This window comes from Cryptomeria japonica, chromosome 7 (genome assembly GCF_030272615.1).
Source record: "Cryptomeria japonica chromosome 7, Sugi_1.0, whole genome shotgun sequence".
Lineage (NCBI taxonomy): Eukaryota > Viridiplantae > Streptophyta > Pinopsida > Cupressales > Cupressaceae > Cryptomeria > Cryptomeria japonica.
Window position 1 is genome coordinate 25,110,875 of NC_081411.1, and position 27,051 is coordinate 25,137,925.

The 27,051-nt window shown below is 35.1% G+C and overlaps 1 pseudogene; it reads right to left on the minus strand.

Annotated features, from left to right (window-relative positions):
* Nucleotides 1-408: 408 nt before the first annotated feature.
* Nucleotides 409-27,051, minus strand: part of LOC131035316 (3-ketoacyl-CoA synthase 9-like) — a 28,057-nt pseudogene continuing 1,414 nt past the window's right edge.

A 27,051-nucleotide genomic window follows, 5' to 3' on the forward strand; every position in this document is an offset into this window, starting at 1 on the left:
ACTCTCCTTCCTCATCGCTCTGCGTCAGAGCACTTTTAACAACAAGGAAAGTAGAAATTTGCATGACCCAAAAATTGTAGATTTGTCCACAACAATAATGATTTGTGATTTTTTTAATTTTTTTTTGAAGATAGATTTGGTTCAATTCCATCTGCTGATTAAAACTATTAATAGTTAAAAAATGATGGAAGTTTAGTACCATGAATCTAAATATATTAAAATATAATAAATAAAATTATAAATTGTGTACCTAAAAAGTAATAATTATAAACAATCTAAGAGTCAAAATAGAATCCATTGATTTACCATAATTTATAAAAATTTCATATATAAGAAAGTGGGATAAGTACTGATATCCACCTTACTTGGTAACTATGGCAGAAAACTATTTCCTAAACCATGAGTGGATCATATTTTCTGGACTTCTGGAATTTCCATGGTGTAGTTGTCAATGCAATCCAGCCATAGTTTTTAGAGGGTTTTTTAATGGTCTTGAGGGCCTTCCAAACAACATTGTTGCATTTGAATCCTGCACCAAATGCTAGCTGCCATACTCTATCCATATTATTCCTCCTTTATTCGTTCAAGAGTTAATTGATGAAATCATTAAAGATGGAAATTTGAAGAATGTCTTTGTATATTATGAAAATTTGGATGATAATAATAAAAGGAAGATCAAAGAAGTTGTAATATTGTATGTGGGTGTATTTAATAAAGCTTTAATTGAATTAGAAAGATATCTTCCAAAAGATGTGTACAGTTTAATTGATGCTAGAAGAAAATATGCAAGTCAATTGGATAGAGGGATAAAGGAAAGTGAACTAGTCAATCAGTGTATTGATATCACTATTGAAGAAATTGATAGAATGATTTTGCTAGCAAACAAAAAGTAATTTAGGAGCAAACACAGGTTCAATAGCCTGATGGTAGCAAGAGTATAGGAAATAAGAAAAGAAACTATTGAAATCTAGAAGAAATTTCTCACTGAGAACCAACTAGTAGAATCTGATTCACAAGATGCAACCACTCAGGTAGAGAATCCTTTGGTACATGATGTAAATAAGGTGGAAGACACTCAAGATGTTGCAGAGCAACAAATTTTGGATTCTGTAGAGATTGAGGTAGATAAGGCACATAATAAATCAACTGAGATAGAGGTTGGTGCACCAAGTGGTGACACCAGTACACATAAAGCACCCATAAAGGATAAGAGTAATGCAGGGCAGGAGGCAGAGAAAAAGGAAGAGGAAAAATAGGAGGAACCGATCAAAGGGAAAGCCAAAATAATAGAATCTTCAATCCTCATGGAAATTGACACTAATAAGAATCAAAGCCAAGGGAATTTTCCTCAATTTAACATCAGTTTTGACAAGCCCCTCAAAAAAATGTCTCCCGTAGAAAGGATGATTGTTGTTGCTTCTCTCTGAGCTCAATCTAGTCAGGAGTTAGCGTAATCTGAGTTAGAGAAAAATAAGCTTATTGAGAAATCAGTTGAAGTTTTAGTATAGGTGTTACCAAAATCGCAACTCGATGCTAATGCCGGCTCATCTAGCAAGCTCCAACACTTAATAGATCACATATCTTCTCAATTTGATTCTTTAACCAAGACATCAACTAGGCAAGCTATGGAGAAATTCAAAGATGCCAAAATACAAACACTTTTACAAATGATTAGCAATGATAAGGCCCGACTTGGTAAAGAACTGAAATTAATAGATGAGGTCTTAATGGAAGGCGGTAAGATTTATAAGTCTTGTCTAATTTTGACAAATTTTACTACTGAGATAGACAAGAAAATAGATAATTGAAGAGGTTAGTTAGCTTAGATTTCCCAATCTTATGACCCTATGGCTAACTTAACTGACAATATTGAAGGCCAAATTTTGACAATTATGGAGCAAATTAGGAATTATGAGAAGGAGAAGGAGAAAATGGTAAGATGGGCAAGTGAAATCCGAAACCTAATTGGTCCCTGATTAGATACCTTAGTGTACCATAAGATGGAATGCATTCAAAACATGTCTCAGGGGACTCCAACTCAGTTTTTAGCAATAGAATTCCATTTTTATGTTTTGAACAACTTTGTTTCAATTTTGGAGAAATTGTGGGCAGGCTGGAAAACCTATTTTGGGCTCCTTAAGGTTGCATATGCAGATGTACTTAAATAAGTATAGATCTAGTCATCTGGTATGTATATATATGTACAAAATATTTTGCTTCACACCCTATCTTTGGCATTGTTGTCAAAGGGGGAGAGATAAGGTGACAAATGTACAGATTGGTTGTGTATGGAGTGTACAGTTTGATGACGTAGATTTTTGGATTTTTGATCTAAGGGGGAGCCTTAGAATTCTTTTATTCTTGATCCAATGTACATGTTTCACGGGTTTCAACACTTAGCCATTTTTCACAAGTGTTGCCATCAATGCCAAAGGGGGAGATTGTTGGCAATTGACACTCATCCGGTGATTCTTGATGCTTGATTTATGGTTTAGGGTTGTCATTGATGGCAACTCTTCTTGGAGATTCAATCCGGTGGTCGTGATTCCTCTAATCCGGAAGTAGGAGTTAACCAGTAATTTAGGGCCATCTCAGTGATGTTTTGGTCCCAGAAAGATTTTTGATGATTGCAGTGATTTTGGTGGTTGATTTTGTGATATCGGTGAATGGGAAGATCCTTAGGAAGTGTGTGATTATACTCTTTTGGTTCAGTGCTATGTTTTGTTAGAGATTAAAGCCAACTTGAAGCTACACATTACACCTTTGATAGCCGACTTGGAGGAGATTATTTTTATATGACAAGATATATAAGATTGATTTGGTGATTGGTTTTGGTGTATTACTATTGTGGAGATCCGTTTTGGTGCAATTGAGCATAGTTTCACATGTGCATTTGATTCTCAGGTGATCCAGTAGCTGACTAAGACCTAAACAAAGTATTTGTAGAGTGAGCACAATCAGAGATATAGTACTTAACTGGAACTCATTCACGCATTGTCAGATGCTACTTCAAAGTTAATTTCACTATATTTCATTATTGTAATCAAACTGTAACTTAGTGAGACTTCCCTTAGGGTTGTAGCCTTTCGAGCAATTATATTTGAGTAGTGAGCTCTAGGCAGTGAGACTGAATGCAAGTGCATTCCCCATCTATGTAATATTTATGTACTCCTAGCCATAATATATGAATATTTTGGGTTCCAGTTGTTAGACAGATCTAATACCAGGAGTAAATTGAGAGGGGGGAGTGAATCAGTTTACTATTAGAAATCATAACTATTGGATATCAAAACCTTTGAACCGGAATAGAAAGAAACCAACACAATGAAAGATAAGCATGAAAGCATCGTACACAAAACACCCATATTTTTTAAGTGGAAAACATAGTAAAGGGGAAAACCACGGTGGGAAACCCTACCCACAATCAGATAATACTTCTGCAGCAGTATGAGAAATAATTACAATGGGGATTGAACTTGCAATCAAGCCAACTACCTAGAGAACATTTCTCATCACAAAAAGAAGTCTCATTGACTTACATAAATGTCAGACTACAATCCAAAAAGAATGAACTGTGAAAGTAGCATCTACTGATGCTTGATACAGTTCCAGTTAAGCATAGATGTCTGCCCTGCAATATTGTTGGTGTAAATAATTATTCATCTTGGATATTATTACACCTTACTTAAGTTTACTTAGGAAATGTATTTCATAGTAGTTTGGGTATGAGACACTTGGGTATTTGTGCCACATTGGGATAGTGTGTGTAGGAGAAGATCTTGTTGTTACACTCCACCTTCGGTGGGTGATCCACCTCATTTGGAATATTATATTGTTTCTCCTACCTACCGACACCTATTTCCTACCTACGCTTGTTTCTTATTGAGCCACATGTCATGTTTTTGTGCTCACATATCCATATAGCCTTGCCTATATAAGAAGGCTCATCTACATTGTTTGTACGAGCAATCATTGAACGATTGATGATCCAATTGATCAGTATTTTCATCTTGATAGAATACTGTTTATTTCTATCATCTATTTTGTCTCTCTTATTTGTGCTTTTCATTGACTCTAGATCTTGGCAAAATCTCACATGGTATCAGAGCCATTAGAGTGTCATTGGTTTGTCAATTGAGAGAAATTTGATGCTATTTGGGGTTGTATATTTTGAAGCTTTCTATTGGAGTTTATTAGTGAAGCTTGATGGGTCAAATCTAAGGTCACAATTGGATTGAGGAGGTCCAAGAGAGTCAGTTTTGACTTTTGTTTCATCCAAATTAGACTTCGGAGGCCAAATCTAGAGGCATTTGAAGTTTGAAGCTGCGACGGAAATTTTCCAGAAATTATAATTTTGCAGGCAATTTTTAAATAGCGATATCTCACTCATCTAGACTCATTTTTTTGAGCAATTTTTTTTTGTTTTGGGGTAGAATTTAATGATCTGTACAGTGGTACAAGAGTTTTCTGATTTCCGGATATAGGGTTTTCGGAAATCATGAAATCCTAATTTTTACAACTTTGGAGGCTTTGTTTGGGCTCATATGGACTCTTTTTCAGGTGTCATTTGTTTTTGAAAGTGCATAATATTTTGTCTACTTTCATAATTTGCCATTTTTTGTAGTGATTTTGCATAGAAATTGTACTTTCAGTATTTGATCATTTTTTGGCCTATTTGGTACTTGCATTTCGCTTGGATCTCAGTTTAGATCACTAGCAGTATTTGTTGAAGTCTCTTAGATCTCATTTTGAGAAGTTGTAAAATTAAAATCAGAAGTCCACTTTGTCTTGTTTTGCAAGTGGCCCATTGTATACGCACTAAGTATAAAGTGTCAAATCACCATTTTGGGGGGGTGTCTTGTGTGATTGTGTCTCTCTCTATCTTGTGTTTTTTCATTTTGGTGCTATGGGTTCTCCTAAATTTCCACTTTTAACTCTTCATTATTATGCATCATGGAAGATTAAGGCATGGAGTAAACTAATGGAAAAAGGACTCATTCATTATGTAAATGAAACTATTACAACACCACCTGATCCTAAGGCTGATCCTAATGCTCAAATTGAATGCCTTATTAAGAATTCTATGGTACTTGGAACTCTTAGAAATTATGTATCAGATGACCTCATTTTTCACATTGATAAGTGTACAACAATTAAAGACGCTTGGGATATTTTTCAAAAATTGTATAGTCAAATTGATGAGATTAAGGGCTACAAGCTTGATAGTGAACTCACAACTTTGGATCCCAAGGATTTTGATATAGTCCAAGATTATGTCACAAACAAAAATGAGCTAAGAGCAAAGCTAAAGGATTGTGGAATTGACAAAAACGATGCTCAATTTGTTTATAACTTGTTGGAAAAGCTTCCTTCAGAGTATGTAGCCTATGTATCTAGCTTTCACACCCATAGGTTAGCTCAAGGTTCTTCATATACTTCTCCCTCATTTGATTCATTCATGGAGATGTTGATACTTGAGCATTCCAAGTTGACCACGATGGGGATTCACAAATCTTCAAAGTCACAAGCTTTGGTGGCTAATAAAGGGAATCAAAGAATCAAGGAAAACACAAGAATCAAAAGCAACCTAAGTCAAAACCACAACAAGATGGAGCACAATCTTTCTCTCCACAATAAGGTGATTCACCATTCTCACCTAAGAGGAAATTATACATACATGGATGTGATTGGGAAAGGATCTATTTCCATTGGGGATAACTCCTTCAATGATGTGTTGTGTGTACCCCACTTGACAAACAATCTTCTTTCCATCTATCAAATCACACATGGGGCAACTAGGAAAATTGGGGAGTTCACACCTGATTCAGTTATCATTAGTGACATGGAGAGTGGAGCTATCATTGCGACTGGGATGGTTGATCATGCATCTTGGTTGTACTCTTTTTTAGATTTTGGTCCTATTGATGAGGTTGATTCTTCCTATGTTGATGATTTTCAAATTTTGAGGAGAACTTTGGGCATTTGAACTTGGGGATTCTCACATGTGACCCCATTCTTGAGCCTTTCGTATCATCTCCTCCTATTGATATCACACCACCTATTGCACCAGATGATGCAGCTAATGCGATAGTTTTGCCTTCTTATGATTCAGTGCAATAGGATATTGCATGTCTTCCAGCTTACTTGACAACCATTGCAGGTTTGTTTGTGGAGTCCTACATTACAAGTTTGGGAGACACCATTGATGTCATTCATCTTCTCTTTGATGAAGATGATCCTTCTTTGATTGTTGCAAGGGATCACTCTGACCCTCTTGTGCATTTTCTACATGATCAATCTTTAGAGGTTGACATGATTGTGGATACTTTGTACAGTAGTTGGAGGAGGTCTCTTTATCTTTTGAGGAGACATATGAGTCTTTGGATATTGTTCTATATTATACTCCACTAGATCTTGGAGTTCCTTTTTCAGTAGTGTGGCACAGTTTACCACCTTTGGAGGAGGTAACTTTCAACATTGACATGGGGACACTTGAGCAGTTTTCAGAGATTCCCTTCATCATGAGTATTTTTCCTTCATCTTCCCTTCATGGTTGGGGAGACTTTTTGGATCCACCTTTGGTTTTGTTTCTTCCTAAGGAGAGGAACGTGGTTTGACGTTCATGGAGCATTTTCTTCATTCATCATCAAGCTTCTATCATGGGTGCAGATTCCACATTGAAGGGGGGATTCCTAGTCTCTCTTCTTCTTCTCTCATATGGGGGGATCTTTTCCTCACATGGGGTTTTGTCCTTCACATACTTCTATGAGAGTTCTTTGTATCTATTTTTTATCTCTCTTTTGCGGGAGGGTTTTTTCCCATTGGGTTTTTCTCTCTTTCACCACTTTGTGAGAGATTTCATTGCATTGGTTTGCATGCTTTTGCATTTTTACATGGGTACCTAACATGGCCTAGTAGTCGGGACCCATCTTACATTTCTTAGTTGCATTGTAGACTTAAGTGCATTCCCCTAAGTTGCACTTAAGGGGGGGTGTTGGTGTATATAATTATTCATCTTGGATATTATTACACCTTACTAAATTTTACTTAGGAAATGCATTTCATAGTAGTTTGGGTATGAGACACTTGGGTGTTTGTGCCACATTGGGATAATGTGTGTAGGAGAAGATCTTGTTGTTACACTCCACCTTCGGTGGGTGATCCACCTCATGTGGAATATTATATTGTTTCTCCTACCTACCCATACCTATTTCCTACCTATCCTTGTTTCTTATTGAGCCACATGTCATGTTTGTGTGCTCACATATCCATATAGCCTTGCCTATATGAGCAAGCTCATCTACATTGTTTGAATGGTAAATCATTGAATGATTGATGATCCAGTTGATTAGTATTTTCATCTTGATAGAATACAATTTATTTCTATCATCTATTTTGTCTCTCTTATTTGTGCTTTCCATTGCCTCTAGATCTTGGCAAAATCTCATGAGTACAAAACTCTCCTCAAACCTTCATTGAATGATATAAACTTGTTCACACATAAACCACTCTCTGATAATGCAGACATAACCATCCTATAATCATCCATGATGCCAATGACATGAATAAGTCACCTATAAATATAGATCATCGACCTTATTGACAAGGTCGGCTAAACCCTAAACCCATAAACCCACAATTACAAAAATTACATCACACGATACTACCAGACCAATATTATAATTTACATTACATAGCATGGACCTAAAACAAGTAACCAAACAATTTCATCTACTGGAATTTCTGCTAAGATCAAAATCCAAAATGCTTCACCAACCAATAGAAACCCTCAGTAAAATAACAAAAAGTCTAATTGGATCCAAATAGGACCACCAATACAACACACCAGCCAATGAAACACCACCAAATAACTATGACATGATTAAGAAGAACCTTCAGCACAATAAAAACCATTCCCATAAGCCAACCCAAAATTGTCTAACCAAATCATCAAATATCACTTACCGGTAAAGCTAATAGGTACTAGGAAATACCAATTGGGAACAAAAGTGATAGCAACCTGAGAACCAAATCTTGAACCAACAGAATATATAAAGCATATAACCATCCAAAATAAGCATCCAAACCCAATTCCAGATATCTGATCATACTAGATTAGAATCATAGCCAAAATCAAGATGATTACGAAGACTAACCGGGATACAATGCTGACATCAATTTGACAACACTTAACCAAATCCAACATATGGCAACAATCTCCCCCTTTGGCATTGATGGAAACAATGAATGTGAAAAAAATCCAAGTGCCAAGGAATACCAACAATCTCCAAAAGACTGATCTGAAATATATATTTCCCCCTAAGATTAACAGTTTTTCACATTAATACTGTCGTGTCTATGAAGTGTGATACCTGCAGCTACAACACAAAACACTCAATAGATCATTACAAGCATGGTTAATGAATTTAAAGAAAAGAAAGATAAACCATAGCTAAGCAATCTATCGCCTCCTAGTAAATACGAGTATGAATTTGCTCTCAGATCTGGTTAGGCAATTCTAATGACTTGACTACATCTAGATGGAGGATTTAAGATGATAATGATGCATTTAAGCTAGCAAAATAGAATGATTAAGCTACATGATTGAATGAATATGCTATAAGATAAGCTAGAATGATGCAATGAAACTATGATAAGAATGCTCAAATGATAAACTAAGATTGCATATGCCTATAGTAACAATGCATGAGATGCAAATGAGATGGGATCATTATTGCTCCAAAATGAGGTTTATTTATAGGATTTCCAAGGCCAGGGGTGAGGTGGCAGGAATCAATGGTCAAGATTAATTTGAAGATATCAATGGTGAAATTGGAGGTGATTAGAGAAGAGGTTGGATTAAAGGGAACATTTGCCATCTCTATGGTGACAAGTGTCAAGAAGCTTCTAGAAGAGGTTGGATGAAAGGGGACATGGGGTTAGATGGAATGGGTTAGGTTTAGGAATGGTTAGGTTAGGTGGTTAGAAGTTAGGAGAATTTGAATTTAGAAATTCAAATAATAGGAAAAGGCTAATTCATTTCAACAACTCATTAGATGATTTGTTTTAATTAATTAAAGGATTTAGAAGAAATGAATTTGATGGAGGAGAATTAATTAATTTGAATTAATTAATCAAAGGGGGTTATTGAAATGAACCTATTAAATAAATCCTTAGATTTATTAATAAGAAGATGAGAGGGGCGAATTTAATCAAATTGCTAATGAATTCAATTAAATTAGGAAGGGGGATTAATTAAATAATTGCTTATTTAATTAATTATCTTTAGACCATTTTTAGGTGTATACATTTTGCTCCTCTTTGAAGTGAGGTGTGATGACGCGTTGATTCAAAGAATAATCTTATTTTGATGATGATATTGATTCAATAGGATGCCCTAGCTCTTGATTGATAGATTTCGATACGATGATGCTCCCTCGAGAGACCAATTGAGATAATTGATCTTTGGAGTTTTTAGGTCTTTGCGAAATTGATTTCCCGATTAGAAATGATTTGATTTCTGCAACTGTGGTTGATGAAAATGCGAGTTCTTGATTATTGATAAATCTTGATTGATTAGATTGATAAGATCAAGATTCAGTCTGGTTTCAGGAATGATACCTCCTGTATAAGAAAAAGATGATCAAAGCGTCTGGTTTCAGGAACGATATATCCTATATAAGACATAGATCAGAACATCTAGTTTCAGGAAAGATATATCCTATATAAGACATGATACGATTGATTTAGATGTGATTGATAGAATTGATAAGATTGATTAGATAAAGAAATGACGGTTTGTTGATATGAAGTTGTAGGAAAATTTAGATATGTTGATGTTGGTTCTATTAAGAGGGTAGTATAAGATTTTCACTGAGTCGACAATATCTGGAGGGATATGAGTCATTATTCTGATTGCGTATACACTTGTAATGATACCTTGATGATTCCTACGATAGATTTAACCTTGGATAAAAGGAGCATGCAGGATCCCATGCAAGAATGAAATGCAAGCTAAATGCCAATGCAAATGAAATGCAAAGCTATGATAAGACCAGTCACTAGATTATTGTGTTTTTGTCATCATTGAGCTTTTTAAATGTGGGAAGTGAGTGCAAACATCGATGGTATAATTAAACCATGATGACCTAAGCACTTCTTTCCTGGATTTTGATATGGCAAGTTAGCACAAGCATTGAGGTATAATTGAATCGAGATGACCTGAGTGTTGCTTGTAGAAAATAGGTAGTATTAATCATTTTAATATGCAAATTGGAAATGTCTTCATTGATACTCCGACGATCATGTCCCGAGTCAAATTTGCACATATTAATGATTAATTTTTAGATAGAAGACAAGAAAAATATCATGTTTCTTCCTTGTTCCTCTAGTCAAAGACATCTTGGAGTCACTCAGAAATCATGATAGCAAAAATCAAGATAAAAAAAAAGTTGAACATCATGTTAAAATCATTATCCAAAAGATATCATCCATTGAAAAAGTGTGATGTGCTTATATTGACTTTGTGATAGTTTGATGGTTGATAATTTGATCTCATGTTCAACATTAGATGTGTTTTAGTTTTTGCTTGTTAAAAGTTGTCTAATTGTTGTTCTACCTATTTGATTAGGCTCAAAATGGTCAAAAATTTTGCCCCCAGCTAAGTGCAGGATTTTGCCCCAAGCCTAGAAACAAAGTCGTTATGATATACTCAATGATCCAAACCATGACGAGATATTAGCTGGGATGTCTGGGTATGTACAAAGGCTTTATTATGCATATGAACAACACTGATGGAAAATAAATGTAACCAGGAAGATGCATGAACTAATAGATTGAAGAGCTAGCAGGCAGATAGCACCTGTTTGCCAGGTTTTCACCGTCTGTTTTTATTGCACTTTTTCTCATATTTGATTTTTTTTTTCTTCTGCTTTTTCACTTTTATTTATTTTTATTTTTTTGCTTTTTCACTATTTTTTGGATTTTTCTTCTTTTTCAAACAAAAATTTCTTCAAATGTATGCTATTGATGGGTTCTTTAAGCTGATCTATGTCCTATGTTGATAGCTGATATGCTCCTAATCTGAATACTGCTGTGATCACAAATGGACCTAACTAGTTTGATTCAAACTTTCCTTTCTTTTTTCGATCTACTTGGTTGCGTGGATTTTCTTTTAGTACTAGTTCCCCTACTTGAAAGACGTGTGGTTTGACCCTGTGATTATAACTCTGACATATTCTTTGCTGATATACCTTTAAATGATCAAAGGAATTGTGTCTTCATTCATGGATTAATTCTAACTCTTGTAATCTAGATACTCGTCGTTCTTTATCTAGGATGAGATCTTTTAATGATACTCGTAGAGAAGGTATCTCTACTTCTATTGGTAGTATTGCTTCTGATCCATAAATAAGAGAGAAAGGTGTGGAACTTGTTGGTGTGCAAATACTGGTACGGTAGGTCCATAGAGAAGGGTTTAATTGAATATTCCAATCTCTTCCAGTATCATTCACTGTCTTTTTGAGGATTTTCATAATAGTTTTGTTTGATGCTTTTGCTTGCCCATTTTTTCCTTGTGGATAGTAGGGTGTGGAGAATCTGTGTTGGATCTTGAATTTCTCACATAGCTCTTGTACATATTGATTCTTGAACGGTCACCCATTATCACTGATAATGGTCATTGGTATTTCGTAGCGACAGATGATATAGTTCAAGATAAATGCAGCAATTTGTTTTCCTGTGATGTTGATGAGAGGTACTGCCTCAATCCATTTTGTGAAATATTTTGTAGCTACAAGGATAAGTTTGTGACCATTAGATGAATAAGGATTTATCTTTCCTACTAGATCAAGACTCCCTTGACAGGAATGCAAAGATATTTATAAAACATGAAGTTCTTGTGCTGGTGCATGAATCAAATTCCCATTGATCTGATATTGTTTGCATGTTTTAGCTATCTGAAAAGAATCTCATTCCATAGTCGGCCAATAATAGCCCAAGCGTATGAGTTTTTTTGAAAGGGTAAGACCACTTGAATGAGTTCCACAAATGCTATTATGGACTTCATGTAAAGCCTTCTTAGATTCTTCTTGTTTGAGACATCTTAAGAGAGTACCGTCTAGACCTCATTTAAACAGGGTATCCGTGATAAGAGTAAAATGGGAGGATTGGCAAATAAAGTTTCTCTTTTGATTTTTTGATAAGTCGGGAGGTAGGGTATTATCTTTGAGGTATGTGTAAATTTGGCCATAGCGTGAGGAATCATGCCCCATAAGGTGATAGATAGTTTGGGAATCAGGACAATTATGAGCAGGGTAAAACAACTCTTCCACCAGGAATTCATAACGCTGTTGATTTTCCTGTGTTTGAAGGATAGAAGCAAGTGTAGCCATGGCATCTGCTGCTTTGTTGTCATTCCTTGGAATCTGCTTAATTCGACAAAGTATTTCTTGATAAAATCAACCATCTTTTTATAAGGAATCATTTTTTCATCTTTTGTTTGATAGTCATCTTTGATTTGATTAATGATGAGCTGAGAGTCTCCAAAGACTTGAAGTTGTGTAATGTTCCATTCTATAGCCATTTTGATACTTGTTACCAAAGCTTCATATTCTGCAGTGTTGTTGGTGCATGGAAAGCTTAATTTGTATGCTTTTGGGATTGTATGACCTTGTGGTGTGATGAGTAGAATACCTGCTCCTGATCCGTGTTGTGTATATGAACCATCAAAGTATAATTGCCATGTTTTAGTGGTGACTATTAGGATATCAGCATCAGGAAATTCAATTTGTAAAGGATGATCATCTTGAAGTGGTGCCTCTGCTAGTTGGTCTACAATGACTTGTCCTTTAATAGCTTTTCTGTCAACATACTCAATTTCAAATTCACTCAGGATCATGATCCATTTTGCTAGTCTTCTTGTTAATGTTGCCTTGCTGAGTAAATAATTTAGAGGGTCAATTTTATCTATCAACTTGATGGAGCGAGATAGTAGATAGTGTCATAATTTTTGAGAAGAAAAAACTACAACCAAGCATGCTTTTTCTGTTGGTGAATAGTTGATCTCGTATCCCACTAGTGTTCTGCTAATGTAATAGATTGCTCGTTATTTTCCTTCATTATCCTATTGTGCAAGTAAAACTCCTAATGATGCTTCAATGGTTGATACATAAAGCAAAAATGGTTTTACTAGAATTGGTGACATTAGGATGGGTGGTTGTATGAGATACACCTTGATCTTGTCAAATGCATCCTCACATTGATGGTCCCACTTGAAATGAACATTGTTGTGCAATAGATGAGTAAATGGTTGACATTTATCTACTAGTTGAGCAACAAATCTTCTGATTGACTGGAGTCTTCCTTGGAGTGATCTGAGTTGACTTATATTCTTGGGAGATGCCACCTCCATGATTGCTTTAACCTCAGTTGGATCCACTTCGATACCTCTAGCTGAAATAATGTATCCCAATAGCTTTCCTGAAGTAAGACCAAAAGCACATTTCTTAGGATTTAGTCGTAGCTTGTATTGTTCTAACCGGTCAAAGATTTTTTCTAGTATCTCTATATGTTCTTCTCTGTTGTATGATTTAGCCAATATGTCATCCACATAGTCTTCCATGAATGTATGCATCATGTCATGAAATATAGTTGTCAAAGTTCTCTGATATGTAGCTCCTGCATTCTTGAGTCCAAAAGGAATGACGTTCTAATAGAAAGTACCCCATGGACATGTGAAAGCTATATTTTCTTGATCTTTGGGTGCTATTTTAATCTGATTGTATCCAGAGAAACCATCCATTCAAGAAAACATAGAGTGTCCAGCAGTTAAATCTACAATGGTGTCGATGTTAGGAAAAGGAAAGTCATCCTTTGGACATGCGTCATTAATATCTCTGAAGTCTATGTATATTCTGATGTTTTTATCTAGTTTTGAAATAGGAACAATATTGGATACCCATTGAGGATAAGCTATAGGTCTGATGAATTCGACATCCAAGAATTTCTTTAGTTCTGTTTTGACTAGGAGGACAATATGTGGATGCATTTTCCTTAACTCCTGTTTGACTAGTTTGGCTCCTGGATTGACATTTAAGTGATGCATAATAAGCTTTGGATCCAACCCTGGCATGTCTGCATATGACCAGGCAAAATTGATTTTTTTTCATTTGAATAATTCCACATATTGTTGCATTTCTTGCTTTGATAGAGGTCATTGTATGAAGAATCTTTGGTTGCTCCATTGTGCCAATGTTAATTGCCTCTGTTGGTTCGATCAAAATGGATGACCTTTCTTGATAGTGCTTAGGTAAAGTGTCAAATCTCCCATCTTCTGGCACCTCAAGGAGGTTTTCATCATTAGATGCATCCTTTCTTTTTACTTTTTATTGATCTAATGTTGCCAAGAAATGGTTTTCAGTATTAGACTTGATATTCTTTTCTTTATTTTCACTTTTGTGACTAGGAGATTTGGCACCCACTTGATTGGAAGATCTGGTGGAAGTTGTTACAAGTTCGATTACGTTAAGATATACATATATGGCATGGTCATTTGGAAAGGTATCAATGGTGGTATGTCCTTCATTTTCCCAATCAATAAGCTCAAGGTGGATTAGAGGTAGGAGGTCTTCAGGTTGGGATGTTTCGAGGGTATCGAGGGTCATGATAGATGTATCAAAGTTTTCAATATGTATGTCGATGTCTAGAACGGTACTCTCGTTAGAATGACCTCGCATAAGAAACTCCTGATCATCCTTGGTTAAGTCCAAGTCAGCCAAATGTGATTCTAATTCAAGTGAACTAGTTCCTGATGTTTTTCCTGCATACGTGTGAACTACATCGACTCCTACATCTTCTTTAAAGCAATTTTCTTTAGCTGATTCTTCAGAGTGATAGGAATCCCATTCCCATTCATTAGAATCTGTCTCACTTGCAGCCTGCAACTTATAGATTTGTTCATATAGCATTTCTTCTTCTTTTCTTACTATATCTTTTCTTCTTTCATATTCAACCTCTTCAGGACTGAGATTGAGTTCTGTCAATTTTCCTATGAGCTCTCCTTGACTTATATTATCTTCTTTCTTGTTTTGGTTGAGATTTAATGCTACTTGAGAGATGATTTTAGTTTGATTCTCTTGCTGATTTGAAGCTTGCTTCTTTTCCCATTTCATGTTTGGTTGTGTTTGTTTCTCCCTTTCAATTCCCAGTTGTTCTTGTCTATTTTCATATTCCTCTTGTTGTTGAGTAAAAGATGTGTCTTCTGGTAAAGTGACTTGTCCATACCCTAAGTCTATTTTGTATGTAGTCTGCTATGTGTAAGGTTGGATAGGTTTTGAGATACCTTCTTTTCTTTTTCCTATAGGGCATGTTCCGATGTATCCCATTCTTCTGAGAATGTTAAATCCTTTTCAATACTTTTCTGTAGGTATGTGGACATTATTGACCTTTTTTTGAACTTCTTCATCTTTGTATAGCCACTGTAGCACATCTTTGTCTTTTGTTTCCTCTGATAAGGTCCCAACACTAATAAATGCTCCATCAAATATTGGAAGATGTTTTACAATTGGTTATTGTTTAGAGTTTGATGGTTTTCCAAAGGATTTAGGAGAAAGGGGTAGTTGTGATATTGAATATTCTTCATTCCCTCGATCTCTTAGTTGCATTTGTTTTTCCATACTTGACAAGATAGAGGCAAATGATTGTTCTTTGTTGTGTGTGCTTGAAGATGATGCCTTCCTATTATGAGGAACAATGACTTCTTGAATTGGTTTAAGATTACTACAATACTGAAATGGATTTGAATCTGTTGAGATCGTGATTTCCTGCCCACTGTAGGGAAACTTTAAGCATTGATGGTATGTTGATGGAACAACTTGTATGTCATGTATCCAGGGTCTTCCCAAGAGTATGTTGTATGATAAATCTAAATCTAGAACTTGGCATGCTGTGTCTTTCTATAAAAGTCCCACTCTGATAGGTAACATCACAATTCCTTTAGAGGACTACTCTTCTTCATCATAGGCTTTAATGGTGATCTTTTTCTTGGAATCAACTACATGTTTTGAATAACCTAGAGCATGGAAAAGACTCAAAGAGAACATGTTTAAGACAACTCCTCCATCTATTAGGACACATTTAACACGCGTCTTATGAATGAAGACTTCGATATGCAAGGGAGAATTATGGGGATGTTTCAAGGACATGTCATCTTCTTCAGTAAATGATAAGTAATGAGGGGTTGTGAGGTGTCCCACCATGGTTTGGAATTGATCGATATCAAGATCTTTGGATACTTTTGTATCTACTAATGCTCGTTCAAGAATTTCTTTGTGTGCAGGTGAAAGCTTTAAAAGTTCCAAGATGGATATTTGTGCGGGTGTTTTCTATAATTACTCTACTAGACTGTATTGTTTGGTAGTAGATGATGTGTTTGACGTAGGACCTGGCAAAACAACTTTGGCTTTTCTTCTTGTAATAGCATGATCAGGTTCTTGATTTTTCTTTTCTTTAACTAAAATCACATTTACCACATTATCATATGTATGAGTGTAGTTTACCTTTGCTTTACCCTTACCATTATTTGTTGTTGATGATTCACCTTTCTCATAGTTTGGAAGCAGAGTTTTAAAAGCTATATGAGATTCATTTGTTGTATGTCCATCCACAATTATTACTCCATTATCAATCAAATCTTGGTTGACATGTTTCAACCGCTGACAACTATTTGTGTGATGTCCCTTAATTCGATGGAAATCACAATAATGGTTATCATTCCACCAAGGTGGTTTTATTTGAGGTTTGTAGTTCCTTTATTCTAGCAAAGTGATCAATTTGTTTGCGAGAAGTGTCTTTAATGCTGACCCAAGGGGTTCACCAATGTTTGTAAATTGCCTTCGAAAGAAATTTTTGATAGTTGCTTTTTGGTGATGGTTGTTTTGTTGAGCTGTTGCTGAGTGAGTGGATAAATTGAAAACCGGTTGCTTTGGTTTTACATTGTTGTTACCCACTATTCTATCGTTGATGACATTTCAATTTCTATTCTAAAACTTTGGCTTATCATTGTGGTTGTTGTTATTAGTGTTGTTAGGAGGATGGACTCCTTCTTTGTATATTTTCAATTCACCTTTCTTTATCATGGCTTCCTACATTCTGATTCCATTATCAATCATTTTCCAAAACTTTAATTTCCTTGCATTTTTAAGTAATAAATCATTTGATCATTTAAGTTGTCGATGAATATGTCCATTTTTTCATATTCTGACACTGTACAAGGATACCATGAAGCTAATTGTCTCCATCGTTGTAAAAATTTCATGAAAGGTTTTCCACTTTTTTATTTGGCGTTACATAGGTCTAGCATTGTTATTTCATGTTGTATGTTGTAAGAGTATTGTGAAACAAACTTATCCGCCAACTCTAAGAATGATCGGATTCTAGGTGGAAGTTTAGAGAACCATTCCATAGCTAGTCCAGTTAAACTTTTTGGAAATAATCTCATCAAGTAGGTATCCTCATGTGCAAACTCCATACTCATTATGAAAAATTCTCGTATATGATCTTGAGGGTCAGTGCTTCTGTTATATTTTTCGTATCTAGGAGTTTCAAAACCTATTGGAAATGGTATCATGTTTAGGTTTCTGTTGAATGGATAAGGACAGATTTCTTGAAGTGAGTATCTTCTAACATTTCCTCTTTGCATATCTTGAATTTGTGTTTGCATTGTTTTTATTTGTTGTGTGAGAGTTGTGATAGGACTACCAACATGATTTGTTCTTGTATGACCATGATTTTGCATTCTAGGAGGATCTGGATCTCTTCTTGTGTCATCTCTAGTCCTTCTTGTATCTTCGTTGGATTGAATGTTATTCAACATTTCTACTTCATCTCTTTTGGGTATGTAAGTTTCTTCATTGGTTCTAGTATTACTGGGAATTGATGTGTCATTCATTTTGAGACCAAAGATATCCTCATATTATTTGTTATTAGGAGGAAGATCACTTTTCTTTTGTGTTAATATGTTCACATCAAAATCTTGGGGGAGTGTAGCACTAGATTTTGCTAACATTAGGAAAAAAACAATTCTCCCTCCAACAAATTCTGCATAAATTTGTCAAATTGAGGATCTTTCTTGATGTCTCTGATATTTTGTTCTTTTATTTCTCATTCAACTTGTATTTCATCTTCATGTTCCATGGTTATATGCTCTTTGTTTGTTTCTAATGTTTCAATTTCCGTCTCTGCGATCCTTCATCTCTGAGCTCTAGTTAGAACGGGCATATATGTGTGTTAGATATTGTGCTAGAATTTGATTGTCCAAAAGTTGTTTTGATAATTGATCAATTGTCAATGCAAATGTGATAGTGCGATATGACATGAAAAGATGGTTCAATTGTTAAATTGTTTGCAAGTTTTTTGATCTTCGATTTTGGAGTGCAATGGTGATGATTTGATAAAAACCAAGTCCAGTAGGAACGATATATCCTACTATGTGGGATGAGATTATCCTGACCAAACGTTTCAGTTCCATGATAAAGGATGATAGATCCTGATGATAAACTATGTTTGAGTGATTAGTTTACCAAGGAGCGTGATAATGCACTTTGATATGTTTAGATCTTGAACTTGTTGAGGGTGAGCACTTGAAAATCTTGAGGTGTTTATGTTTCTAAAGTCTGATTTCGACGGATGACAACTTGAACAAACAAACCAAGTAGACAATTTAAGCACAGAATGTCAAAAAACAAATGTTTATGATTACTGCAAATTGATCAAGCAAGAATGATAGATCTGACAAGAAACAACTTTGGACTGCCAAATACAGAGACTCGTACGACAAACTATACAACCCCAAATGACAAAAGATACAAGCCCATCCAAAAAACTAGGATTTTTATGTGAAAAAGAACAAGCTCGTATGAAAGACTATACAACCCCAAACGACAAAAGATACCAGGCCATACGACAAACTAGTATTTTCATGTGCAAAAGCAGACGCTCGTATGACAATTCCTACTAAGCCATACAACTAAAGATGAATCTCATACGATAAACTTTCTTGAACCATACGATAAGATAAATGAATCATATGACTGAGAGAAGAACAAAGGTAAATGTGTTTGTTTGGTTGAATTTTGATCAATGAATTCTAATGTTTTGCTTATGTTTTCCAGATTTTAGATGTCTGATTTTTCGATTTAGGGATGAAAACAATACAAACACGCAATATGATAAATGACTCCAAGCATGCTAACCCTAAGGAAATTGACTGAGAGAGAAAACCTTTTCTTGCAAACTTAGGTACACACCCAATAGCTAATCAGAATACGGTCGTTGAGTCTCACGCAATGGATTCTCAACGTCGTATTATCCGACTTCAAACGCTAATGGGGCACGATATGGCAAGTGTCTTGGGAGAGTTAATATCTCTCTTGCACAAAGATTATCACCCTTTCGGAGGTGAATCGAGTAGATTTTACTTTAATTGGAACTAGTAAGGGATCTGTTTGGTGCGTCGAGGTATAAACTCAATTAAGAGGTCTCCCAGCCTTGAAAACCAAGGTTTGATATACCCAAAGGTATAGAGGAGAGCTATTCCTGAGCACTATCATTGACTTTATTTTCATCAAATCACATTTATTTTATAGTGGGTTGGATTACTTGGTGTTAATCGTTCCCCCTTAGGTCATTCCCCTCTCACCGACCTTAATGGCTAAGAGTTATTAGCTCCTCGGGAGGCCAGGCCTACTAAAGATATGCACTAATGAAAGTAAAAGATGAGTCTAACTTTTTGATCACCTAAGAAAGGTGAGAGCATACTCACCTATCATCAAAAACACAAAATACATGATTGTTCATTCCTTTAGAAAAAGATTAGTGTGCCTAGAAAAATTTAAGAAATACACAAAGTTTTGTTGAATTCTTCTTAGGCAACCTACAAAATAGAGCCATTAGTAGTCATGATGTGTTTTGGTGAAATGAATCTTTGGCAAGCGTAATCTTCGACAAACGTCCTACAAAACATCAGTTAGGTTGTCAAAAAACTCACAAACAGATCAACATTAGTATTAGTAATAATCGAATTAAAGCATGAAAACCTTAAATGCAATCTGTTCTCAAAACATAGAAGCAAAATTTCGTACGACAGACTTTACTTGATCGTATGAGCACCTTTCTGAGACCATACAAGTCAGGATGGGAGCTCGTATGACACTAAAATTTTCCTAAAGGCTCATACGAGTTAGTATCTCTTATCATTTCAGCTCACAAAGTGTGTCATACTAGGCCAGAAAGGGACTCGTATGAACTTCTGATTTAGACCTGACAGAGATAAAGATTTAATGATATTCAAAAGGCCAAAAATAAGTTTTCGATCCCCATGGTGAGCACCAAAATGTCGTTCCTGTGAAGTGTAATACCTGCAGCTACAACACAAAACACTCAATAGATCATTACAAGCATGGTTAATGAATTTAAAGCAAAGAAAGATAAACCATAGCTAAGCGATATATCACCTCCTAGTAAATGCGAGTATGAATTTGCTCTCAGATCTGGCTAGGCAATTCCAGTGACTTGACTACATCTAGATGGAGGATTTAAGATGATAATGATGTATTTAAGATAGAAAAAAAGAATGATTAAGCTACATGATTGAATGAATATGCTAGAAGATAAGCTAGAATGATGCAATTAAACTATGATAAAAATGCTCAAATGATAAACTAAGATTGCATATGCCTATAGTAACAATGCATGAGATGCGAATGAGATAGGATCATTATTGCTCCAAAATGGGGTCTATTTATAGGATTTCCAAGGCCAAGGGTGAGGTGGTAGGAATCAACGGTCAAGATTGAGTCTGAAGATATCAATGGTGAAATTGGAGGTGATTGGAGAAGAGGTTGGATTAAAGGGAACATTTGCCATCTCCATGGTGATAAGTGTCAAGAAGCTTCTAGAAGAGGTTGGATGAAAGGGGACATGGGGTTAGATGGAATGGGTTAGGTTTAGGAATGGTTAGGTTCGGTGGTTAGAAGTTAGGAGAATTTGAATTTAGAAATTGAAATAATAGGAAAAGGCTAATTAATTTCAACAACTCATTAGATGATTTGTTTTAATTATTTAAAGGATTTAGAAGAAATGAATTTGATGGAGGAGAATTAATTAATAAAAATGGATTATTGAAATGAACCTATTAAATAAATCCTTAGATTTATTAATAAGCAGGTGAGAGGGGGGAGTTTAATCAAATTGCTAATGAATTCAATTAAATTAGGAAGGGGGATTAATTAAATAATTGCTTATTTAATTAATTATCTTCAGACCAGTTTAGGTGTATACAAATACCATCTCTCCCCCCTTGACATCATTTAAAAAGGATAGATACCAAATCAAGAATATTGAACTAAATAACTGACTACTCCCCCTGAGTAGTAGCAACATCTCATCAACCTGGATTGGAAAAATGTTGTATAAGCTCACTAGATTGATGCATTCCTACATCTCTAAGTCTCTTTTGGAGGGCTGGTAACCCCCAACTGATCTCTGAGATATTGAAAAGTATCTTTAGGCAATAGTTTAGTTAGAATATCTGCAAGATGTTCCTTAGTAGGCACATAAACCAATTTGACTTCCTTTGCTTCAACCTTTTCGTTCAAGAAATTATACCTTATAGAAATGTGTTTTGATTTGGAATTAAATAGCAAATTGTTTGACAAATTAATAGAAGCAATATTATCATAGTGAATAACAATAGGCTCATCATAACTTACCCTTATATCTTTCAACATCTATTTCATCCATAAAATCTAAGTACAGTTGGTAGTAGTAGCTACATATTCCACTTCAGTAGCAGATAATGAAGTGCATGATTATTTCTTACTAAGCCATGAAACCAACTTATTTCCAAGAAAGAATGCACCACCAGTAGTGCTCTTCTTGTCATCCACATTTGTTGCCCAATCATAATTTGTATAGGCACATAATCTGAAGTCATCATTCTTTGGATACAATAACCCAAAGTCTGTTGTACCTGCCAAATATCTGAATATCCTCTTGACAACAATATCATGAGTTTCTCTAAGATCTGACTAAAATCTAGAAGCAATACAAACAAAATTCATTATATCAGGTCTAGTTTGAGTTAGGTACAACAATCCACCAATCATTGATTTGTATTTGCTTGTATTCACTTTAGGGGATTCATCATCCTTTGACAATTTGCAACTAGTTATCATAGGAGTGCCAACAGGTTTAGAATTCTCAAGTACAAATTTCTTAAGTAACTCCTTCCCATACATTTTGACAAATAAAAATACCTTTATCGGTCTGAGTAATTTGCAAACCTAAGAAAAATTTCATCTCACCAATCATAGACATTTCAAATTCATTCTTCATATCATCAACAAATTTCATGCATAGGCTATAATCCTCTCCTCCAAAAATGATATCATCCACAAAGACTTCAATAATCAGTATGTCATCATACTTAATTTTGTAATATAAGTTACTATCAGCATTACCTTTGCTAAAACCAATCTTTGAAAGATACCTATCCAATCTAGCATACCATGCTCTAGGGGCTTATTTTAGTCCATATAAAGCTTTCTTCAGTCTGCAAACCATGTCCTTGTCTTTTTATAAAGAATGTCCATCGAGTTTCTCAATGTAGACTTCCTCCTCAAGATCTCCATTCAAAATTGCACATTTGACATCCATCTGATATACCTTATAGTTCTTGCATGCAACATAGGCAAGAAAAAGTCTTACCACTTCAATTATAGCAACAGGGGCATAAGTCTCACCATAATCAATTCCTTCTTCCTATGAATAACATTTGCAAACCAATCTAGCCTTGTTTCTCACAAACTGACCTTCCTCATTTAATTTATTCCCGAAAACCCATTTAGTTCCAATAATATTCTTGTCTTTTAGGTCTAGGAACTAGTTCCCATGTCTTATTATTTTCTATCTAATCTAAGTCCTCTTCCATTGCTTTTATTCCATTTTTATCCTTACTAGCTTCAATAAATTATTCTAGTTCAATTTGAGAAATTAAACATACCTCTTCAACAACTAATATCCTTCTAATCATCACACCTTTCCTTTTATCTCCAATGATTTGATCTTCAGAATGATTTAGCTTCACATACCTGGGAGTCTTTGAATTTTCTTTATTATTTGACTCTCTCTATTGTTCATCTATCACCGTTGAACTTTTTGATGTTATCAGTGTCATTGGTTCACTGTTCTGAACTAATTCTTACATTACTAGTTCTGGTCTGATAAATAATCTTCTAGTCCATACTCATGTGATCCGATCTGATTACTGCCATGCTCATCCACCTTGACATTTATGCTTTCAATTATCATATTCAATATTTTGTTATAACATCTATATACTTTACTCTTAGTTGAATAACCCAAAAATATTCCTTCATTACTTCTAGGATCAAAATTTCCTATTGCATCATCTCTTCTAATGTAACACTTGCTTCCAAAAATTCTGAAATATATGATAGTAGGAGTATGACCAAACCATAATTCATAAGGAGTCTTATCGGTATCACCTTTAATGCATACTCTGTTGAAAGTGTATATGGCCATATTGAAAGCTTCCCTACAATAGGTATTAGGAAATCTAGCTTCAACCGTCATTGTCCTTGTTGCATCCAATATGGTTATGTTCTTTCTTTCCACTAATCCATTCTGTTGTGGAGTCCTAGGTGCAAAAAGTTATCTTTTGATTCCATTCCTTTCACAAAAGTTGTTGAATTCACCGGATGTAAACTCACTGCCTTGATCTGATCTTAAGAATTTTACATGCATTCCTGTCTCAGTCTCAACCATTGCTTTAAAGATTTTAAATTTCTCAAGAACTTCTAATTTTTATTTCAAAAATGCTACCCACATCATTTTGGAATAATCATCAATAAGTAACATAAAATATCTATCACCTTGAAAGATTTTAGTTCTTTCCGGTCCACATAGATCAGTATGAATAAGATCAATAATTTCATTAGATTTATCATGTATACTTTTGAAATAAATTCTAACTTGCTTACCCATTTGACATTCTCTACATACAAGATTATGAGGTTTAACAATCTTGGGCAAATCTCTGACAACCTATCTTAAATTGATCTTCACTATGCAATCAAAATTTACATGACACACCCTCTTAAGCCATAACCAACTTTCATCAATTTGAGAAATCTAGCAAGCTTTCAAACGAAAGATGTTTCCTTTGGTCTGAGTTCCAGAAGCAATTTCCAATCCAGATCTATTGATGATCTTACATTTTCCATCCTTGAATTGCATATGAAATCCTCTATCCACCATCGAACCTACACTTAAAATATTATGCTTTAAGCCTTCAACATAGTAAACATTATCAATATTAGTCTTACCATCCAATGATATTGTTCCTTTGCCTTTGATCCTACACGCCTTGTTATCTCCAAATCTAACTAGTTTGCCATCAAATTCTTGTAGTGTGAGAAATTTTCTCTTGTCACCAGTCATGTGATGTGAACATCCATTGTCTATGATCCATTCATCTTTTTCTTCAATTTTAGCAGCCAAAGCCTTCTCCTCGGTATGAGTTGCTTCAATGATAGGTTTCAAAGAATCATCCTTGATAGCAATAAAGACTAAATCTTTACTAGAGCTTCCATTGCCGGATCCACTCACAGGTTCATCATCATCATCATCAACAGTAATACTAAAATCATCATCACCAACATAATAGCATGATTTATCCGTATTGCTTTTAAATCTAGGTTTGCTCTGATATTTCGGATTAGGCTTAAAATTCCTTACAAATATTTCATGATTCCTAGCATCTTTTTTAGGGTATCTAGAAGTAAAATGACCAATCTTGTTGCATGAAAAACATTTAAAAGGGATTTTTCCTTCATACTTACTTCTAGCTGGTCCTTTCAGAATTCTTCTACAATTAGGGCTTCCATCTCTTCAATTTCTCTTTCTTCTCTCTCAATGTCCTCCAAATCTTTAGCATACATCTCCTTCCAATCTATCTTCTTCTTACTGGAGGCAGATGCTTTAAATGCAGTCTCAATTTTAGTAGCACTTTGATCTCCAAGTTCTTCTAGCTCAAAATTAGTTAATTTCCCAAGCAATGTATCTCTGGTAATAGGTGTACTTTACATTGTCTAGAGTTCATTGATTGCAGTAGCCTTCAACTTGTAAGACGAAGGTAGAGTTCTCAAAACCTTTGACACAATCTCATCCTCACTAACTATTCCACCGCAACATTTGATACCCATGACAATCTCATTCACTCTATCCATGAAAGAACTAATCTTCTCATCTTCTTCCAACTTCAAAGTTTCATACCTTACCTGAAAACCTTCAAGTTTTCCAATTTTTACTACCTAGTCTCTTCATAAAGAGTTTCAAGTTTCAACCAGATCTACTTAGCATTCTCCAATTATATGAAATTTAACAACTTTTCATTAGATAGGGCACTTAACAATGCTTCTTTTGATCTAACATCATTTCCATCTCTCTTATGTTCATTAGCAGGTGCTAGTGTTCTAGTATTAGGATCATGAGGTATATACCCTTTCTCCACTATCTCCCAAACTTCAACTCCAAGACATCTGAGATGAATATTTATTCGCTCCTTCCATATTTTGTAATTTGTACCATTAAATCTGGGACTCTCCTTCTGATAGGGATTGAATGTAGAAATTGATGCTAATGCTATCAGATCTCCTCAAGTGGTTAAGCTTTTGTAGAGAGGACCGTTATCTAGTACCAATTGTTAGACAAATCTGATACTGGGAGTAAACTAAGAGGGGGGGGGGTGAATCAATTTACTATCAAAAATCATAACTATTGCATATCAAAACTTTTGACCTGGAGTAGAAAGAAACCAACACAATGAAAGATAAGCATGGAAGCATAGTACACACAACACCAATAGTTTTGATGTGGAAAACCCAGTAAAGGGAAAAACCATGGTGGGAAACCCTACCCAAAATTAGATAATACTTCTACAACAGTATGTGAAATAATTACAATGGGGATTGCACTTGCAATCAAGATAACCACCTAGAGCACACTGATCATCACAAAAATAATTCGCACTAACTTACATAAACATCAGACTACAATCCAAAAAGAATGAACTGTGAAAGTAGCATATACTAATGCTTGATACAGTTCCGGTTAAGTACAAATGTCTGCCCTGCAATACAAAACTCTCCTCAAACCTTCGTTGAATAATATAACCTTGTTTGCACATAAACCACTCTCTGATAATGTAGACATAACTATCCCATAACCATCCATTATGCCAATTACATGAACAAGTCACCTATAAATACAGATCATCAGCCTTATTGACAAGGTCAACTAAACCCTAAATCCATAAACCCATAATTACAAAAATTACATCACACGATAACACCAAACCAATATAATGATTTACATTACATAGCATGGACCTAAAACAAGTAACCAAACAATTCCATCAGCCAAAATTTTTGCTAAGACCAAACTCCAACATGCTTCACCAACCGGTAGAAACCCTCAATGAACTAACAAAAAGTCTAAAATGATCCAAATAGGACCACCAATACAACATGCCAACTAATGCAACACCACCAAACAACTAGGACATGATCACGAAGAACCTTGAGCACAATAGAAATTGTTCCCATAAGCTGAACCAAAATCATCTGACCAAATCATCAAATATCGCTTACAGGTAAAGCTAACCGATACCAAGAAATACCAACCATGAACAAAAGAAATAGCAATCAGAGCACCAAATCATGAACCAATAGAATATGGCAAGCATATAACCATCCAGAATAAGAATCCAAAATCGATTCAATAGATCTGATCATATTGGATCAAAAGCATAGCCAAAACCAAGATGATCACAAAGACTAACCGGGATAGCCTCCAAATGGGATACAGTGTTGACATCAATGACAACACTTAACCAAATCCAACATATGCCAACACTAGCCCCACCATGGTTTTTTCCTTTCCAAGTTTCTACGTAAAAAATTCATGTTGTGG